We start from the raw sequence: 6430 nt of genomic DNA on the forward strand, positions 1-6430 counted from the left end.
TCATCCATGTAGTGGATAATGTAAAGGTCAGGGAACTTACGTCTGAGGGGATCTAAACAGGCAGCTACATAAATCTGGCATATAGTTGGACTATTAGCCATCCCTTGGGGGAGCACCACCCATTGGAAGCCAAGGGCAGGCTCCCTAAAGTTAATCGAAGGAAGGCTAAACGCAAACCGAGGACTATCTTGAGAATGCAAGGGAATAGAAAAGAAGTAATCCTTTAAATCAATGACAATCAAATGCCAGTCTTTAGGAATGGCCACAGGCACGGGCAAGCCAGGCTGCAGAGCCCCCATAGGCTGCATGGTCGCATTCACTGCCCTCAAGTCTTGTAGTAACCTCCATTTCCCTGAAGATTTTTTTATTACAAATATAGGGGTATTCCAAGGGGACGTGGAAGGAACCAAATGACCTGCCTCCAATTGTTCTTGAACTAGCTGGTGAGCCGCCCTTAGTTTCTCCGCTGGTAAGGGCCACTGTTCCACCCATACCGGATCATCTGATAGCCATGTGATGGGTATGGGGGCTGGCGGCGCAACAGTGACCCTCATCAAAAATGGCCAAAACCCTTCCTATCCCCTGGGGCCCTGGTCTCCAAAGGGAGGGATGCCACAGGGCAAACCTCTCCCTGTTCTAGTTTACCTAGTTCCCTCCCCGGGCTCCAGCCCCTCCCTTGCGTCATCTCGGGGCCCCTGCTTTTGGACTTGGGTGCCTGGGTGGTGAGGACCACTCCCATTTCTTGCATGAGGTCCCGTCCCCAGAGGTTAATAGGGAGGCCAGGCAAAACATATGGCTGGAAAAGCCCTGTGTGGCCCTCAGAGTCTTGCCACTTTAGGATTCTGAGGCTTTTTTTGGGGCACAGCCTGTCCTATTCCCTGGAGGGTCACTGTCCCTTCCTCTTTCGGCCAAGTGGGGGGCCAGAATTTATCTGAGAGGACAGAGACATCTGCCCCAGAATCTAAGACGCCCCTAAAGAACTTGCCTTCTATCTTTAATGTAAGCTGGGGGCGGTTCTCCATAGTGGCTACCCAAAATGCTGCTGGGCCGGTACTTCCAAAACCTTGGTTGCCCCTTTTCTCTTTAATTTTTCTAGCCTCACAAGGAGCTGTAGGGAGAAGGAGTAACTGAGCAATCCGTTCTCCTGCAGGGATGGCAACAACCCCACTGCCCACTGATGTCATTATTTTAATCTCCCCCTCACTATCCTGGTCTATAACACCAGGGTGTACCTGGATGCCTCGAAGAATAGTACTGGACTGTCCCAAGAGTAGTCCAACCGTGCCTGGGGGCAATGGCCCATGCACCCCAGTAGGGAGGGCCTGGATCCCCATTTCCGGTGTTAGGATTGCCCGGGCAGAGGGAGCGAGGTCCAATCCTGCACTCCCCGAGGTGGCTCTAAGGAGGTCTGAGATATGAAGGGGTTGCTCTGGGGGAGAAAATGAATCCTGCCACTGCCCGGAGCAGGGGTCATTGCCCCGTACACATTGGTTTTGGGGCCCTGGGGCGGGGCCCTCCTCCCGTTTCCCTGATTATTATTAGCAGGAAGGAAATTTCCCTCCCGGTCAGTTTTAGAGTAGCAGTCTTTGGCCCAATGATATCCCCTTTGGCAATGGGAGCATAAACCAGGTCGCTTGAGATCCGTAGTACTATTTTGAGGGCACTCTCTACGGAAGTGTCCCTCCCTACCGCAGCTGAAACATGTTTTTCTCCCTCCCAGAGTAAGTCTTTCTTTCCCCACTTGGGGCCGAATGGCAGCAGCTAACACTTGGCCCTGGATGAAGTTCCCATCAATGTCCCTACAGATCCGGATATAGTCATTTAGACTTTTATTACGATATGGGCGAAGGGCTTCCTTACAATACTTATTTGTGTTTTCAAATGCCATCTGCTTGATGACCGGCATCGCAGGCCCAATGCCCCCAAATATTCTTTCTGCTACCTGACTGAGACGGTCTACGAAGTCTTGAAAAGGTTCAGAGGGTCCTTGAAGGACTTTGGACAGATGATCCCCTCCTTCCTTGGAAGGCAATGCTTTCCAAGCCCCTTGGGCCGCTGCTGCCACTTGGGCATAGACTGCGATGTCATATTGCATTTGTTGCTGAATGGTGGCATATTGACCACTCCCGGTAAGCATCTCCACATTTCTCTGGGGCTGTCCGGCCTGTGCATTTCTTTGGTCTGTCTGGCTGCATCTTTCCTGAAACTCACCTCTCCAAATCAAATAATCTCCCCCCGACAGAACTGCTCTGCAAAGCTGCTGCCAATCGCCAGGTGTCAAATTAAGAGATGCAAAAGATTCCATTAAGGAAAGTGTAAAGGGAGCCTGTGCTCCATAATTTAAAGTTGCCTCTTTAAGTTGTCTTATATCCTTAAATTTTAAAGGGTTATGATGCCGAATGACCTGTCCAGAATTGTTCGGGTCTGGAACTTCCATTACTGGGGCCACCACCGGGCAGCATTGGACCCCTCCTCTGGGTCTTCCCTCCAGGTCCGAGAAGGACTGAGTTATCTCATAGGAGGAGTCCCTTTTTTCAGAGTATGGGGAAGGGTTTCTCTCCCTGTCCTGTTTTTCCTTAAATCGAATCTTTTTTAGTTCTTTTTTAAGGGCCGCGATCTCAGCAAGTAACTGTTCCTTTTCAGACTGTGACGAGTCTGAGTCTGAGCTACTTCCATTTTCTAGGTCTGATAGAGAAGGATATAACCGATTCTGACCGGAGTTCTTCTGTTTGGGTCGCGCCCGGAGATCTCTACCCATTTTTTTGTTGTTACTAAGAGACTCCCCCTCCTCCTCACTAACAATGGAGCCTCTAGTTTCAGTCAGGGTCCCTTCAGATGATTCATCATCACTCTGCCCCTGAACTCAAGGAGGCTTGAGTCTCAGTCTCTTGTAATTCTAAAAAAGCCTCTTTTGTGTCCTGAACTACCTGGCGGTGACGAACCTTATCTGTCAAAAGTGCTCCCCTCACTAATCTCCATAAGGAGAATGTCGTAGGGGGTAAGGACTCAGATCCCTCTTTTCGTAAAAGTCTATGAAGATCACGGCGAACCTCCTCCCAATCTGGAATATTTAAGTTTCCCCCAGTAATGAACCATGGACTGGCTCGTTCAATCGATTTTAGAAAGCCTTCTAGGGTTTTAGACTTGACTGCAGTCCCATGTTCTTTAAGTAACTTTTTTAGTTGACACTGCAATGATTCTAGCTTCCCGGAACTATTCCCCATAGTTTCTTAACCCCGTCCACTTACCTCGCTTTCACGATCTCGGTAGGACCTCCAATTGTCGCACCTGCTGTGAGGCCTGCATCCGAGAATGTAGCGAGGTGGTCGGGATAGATGACACAGAGACCGGTCGGTTGCTTTAAGAAAACTTTATGCTTCCCAAGTCAGCTTAGGAGGAGACCCCAGTCCGCTTAGGAGAGCTCTCAGGAGAAGTCTCCTAAGAAAAAGGAGCTTCCCTTTTTAAGGACTTCTGCCATTCATCTACATACCATTCTTTCCTCCTGGCTGGTGGTTTAATCTCTGGCCCCAGAATCGGGGAGACACCACAGGGAAACAGGAAGAGGCATCTAGCCGTAGGGGGTGTGAAAGGCATGGTATTTCAGTGAGCAAGCCCTTATCTGAGCCCTATCAAGAGCTTTAAAGCACTGAATTGTTTTCAGTAAACATTAACAGATGCCTGCTCCCAGGCCGAAGGGGAAGTGGATTTCTGCTCAAGGTCTGGTGTCCCCACACCTCAGGGCCTTCCTACTCCTTTCTAAAATGCTCTGATTATTAACCCTTTGCAAAAACTTAATCTAACTGCTTCTTCCATGTTGTTCTTGGACAACTAGATTTGTCTTAAATTAGGCATTTTTGTCATTAAAGGGAAATTTTGTTTTGGGGGCTGGAGGGATGGCTCAGTGGTTAAGAGAGCTTGATGCTCTATCTATTATGAGGACCAGAGTTTGGATTCAGCACCCATGTCAAGCTGCTCAAAAATGCCTGTAACTCCAGCTCCAGCAGATCCTATACAACTGCTAGCCTCAGTGACCACACACACAAACATACACACAAACCTTTTTAAAGTTTTATTTCTGTCTTTATAGTTTTCCCTTATATTCTCTGCGTTTAGAGAGGGTTCTTACAATGGCTTTCCTGATCTCTTCACCCACTGAAATGACTGAATAGCATAGTTCTTTCAGAGAGTATGGTCTTTAAGTAAAAACAAAGTGAGCAAAATACCATAGCAATATGAAAGAGCAAAATATAATTAATATTGTGACAGCATGTACTTTTATGTATAAATAATATAAATGCCTGCATACTGTAAAAACATAATGAAAGAGGAGGAAGGATGTAAATTCAGTGGTAGAACACTTGACTAACATAAGTGAGGTCCTGGGTTCAATCCCCAGCATCTCTTCCTGCCCTAACCCAACCCCACAATACCAAAACCCTAAAAACATTCAAGATGAAGTATCCAAGGTACTGATGAATACTGGGAGATCATATTTTTACAAATATGAAGAGAAAAGAGAAATTATTTCATTGAAGGAAAACACAGAATACCAGACAAATTGTACACTGTTGAAATGAAGAATAATTAGGAAGTCTGATATTTACATAAATTATTTACTCCTTGGTTTCCAATCTTGTCAAAGAATGTCCCTGTGCTAATTAGAATATAGGATGATAAGGACATAATGCAAACGTGTGCTGAGGCCTTAATAAGTGAAAGAACTTGGCACTCTGTATCCTGTTGGAGGTAATGAGAAGCGGAGAACATCCAAGCCCACAAGAACTTAGAGAAGTGGTCTGTGGGCTACTGCATGGAAGTTGAATGGTGAGTATGAGCATAATAGTAGGTAAGTGTGATGGTGTGAATAAAAATGGCCCCTTTAGGCTCATATATTTAAATGCTTAGTCACAAGGGAGTGGAACCATTTGAAAAGATTATAAGGATTAGGAGGTGTGGCCTTATTGGAGTGGGTGTGGCCTTGTTGGAGGAAGTGTGTCACTGGGGGTGGGCTTTGAAGAGGCCCAGTGGCTCTCTCTCTTCCTGCGGCCTGCTGGTCAGGATGTAGAACTCTCAGCTATTTTTTCCAGCACCATGTCTGCCTGCATGCCACCATGCTCCCAACCATAATGACAATGAACTAAGCCTCTGAAACTGTGAGCAAGTTCCCCGTTAAATGTTTTCTTTTGTAAGAGTTGCCTTGACCATCGTGTCTCTTCACAGCAATAAAACAGTGATTAGGACAATAAGTATATATTTAATATTTAACCTTCATGACTAGATTTCACATCGCTATATTTGAAAACTGCTACAATAATTAGCAAAATAAGGCTTGTAAATAGAATAAAATATTTTTAAACAATTTTTGTTAATAAAATATAGCAGATCCTTGAATTTTATATATCGTCACTAATATAGTAACATTTGGGACAAAAATTATCTGTTCTGTTTCATTTGTGTAATTTCCTTACTTGATTTTCCTGCTCAATGCTCTGAACCCCTCCCCACCTGTGTAGCTAAACATACGCTGATGAGTTATTTATGCTTCTTTTCAACGCAGTGGACGTGAACGTTCCATAGGAGGGTTCCATATGGAATCAAAATTATCTGTACTCTGACAATGTCTTGGTTATTTTCTTATTGCTGTGATAAATACCTAGCAAAACAAGCAAGTTAAGGAAGAAAGATTTACATTAGCTTTCCGTTCTGAGAAATTCAGCCCACCGCGACGGGGAAGACACAGAGGCACTCGGGAGGCAGAACAGCACAGCCTTCACATTCCCCCATGGACCGGGGTCACGCTGGCATAGGGACAGTTTGGATGGTGCAGCCCCCATCAGTAAGCAACCCCAAGAGAGTCAGACAACTGAGGACCCTAAGCATCTTGCAAGGGACTTGACAGCATATCCCTGTGCCTGTTGCAAACACATTGTGCGGGCATGCACAGTCCCTACGCCTGCAAGTGCCTTTTCCCTCTCCAGCTTCAACAGGACAGCATGAAAAGGTTATGGTGCAGGCTGATAGGTGGGGAGCTATCCTGGTCCTCAGCACTGATTCCGTTATCACCCACATTGTGATATTCACACCAACACAAGCACACAAACGCAGCTGCTACGAAACCAGAGTAAAACCACCCTAAACTGGGGTTCAATCCCGCAACCCTACAAGAAGACAAAAAACTTATCTGAAAATTTTCTATAATATCAACCGAAGTAAATGCCCTCATAAGATGGACACCAAATTACCTACCATCTCAAGTAACAATATTGATGTCAATCAAGAAACAGTATATAATCAGAAACTGGAGAGGGAGTTGATTAAAACCACAGATTTTGTCACATTTATATCGGCCAGCACCTTTAAACGTGTCTTTTGTTGGAATTTATGAACCCTGGCTTTCCCGACTCGTTTCTGGACAGTTATTTGGCGCTGT

The sequence above is a fragment of the Mesocricetus auratus genome, unplaced genomic scaffold (genome assembly GCF_017639785.1).
Source record: "Mesocricetus auratus isolate SY011 unplaced genomic scaffold, BCM_Maur_2.0 Super-Scaffold_100010, whole genome shotgun sequence".
In the NCBI taxonomy this organism is placed as follows: domain Eukaryota; kingdom Metazoa; phylum Chordata; class Mammalia; order Rodentia; family Cricetidae; genus Mesocricetus; species Mesocricetus auratus.